Source organism: Siphateles boraxobius, unplaced genomic scaffold (genome assembly GCF_051911475.1).
Source record: "Siphateles boraxobius isolate OS27281-9 unplaced genomic scaffold, OSU_SipBor_1 222, whole genome shotgun sequence".
Classification (NCBI taxonomy): Eukaryota; Metazoa; Chordata; class Actinopteri; order Cypriniformes; family Leuciscidae; genus Siphateles; species Siphateles boraxobius.
This window is the reverse complement of record NW_027508836.1, coordinates 292,236-292,500: the sequence shown is the minus strand read 5'-3', so window position 1 is coordinate 292,500 and position 265 is coordinate 292,236.

The following is a 265-nucleotide window of genomic DNA, read 5'->3' as shown; positions in this document are numbered from 1 at the left end:
AGAGATCGTACAAACGCATCCTTAATCAGAGATCGTACACACGCATCGATAATCAGAGATCGTACACACGCATCCTTAATCAGAGATCGTACACACACATCGTTAATCAGAGATCGTACACACGCATCCTTAATCAGAGATCGTACACACGCATCGTTAATCAGAGATCGTACACACGCATCCTTAATCAGAGATCGTACACACGCATCGTTAATCAGAGATCGTACACACGCATCCTTAATCAGAGATCGTACACACGCATCGT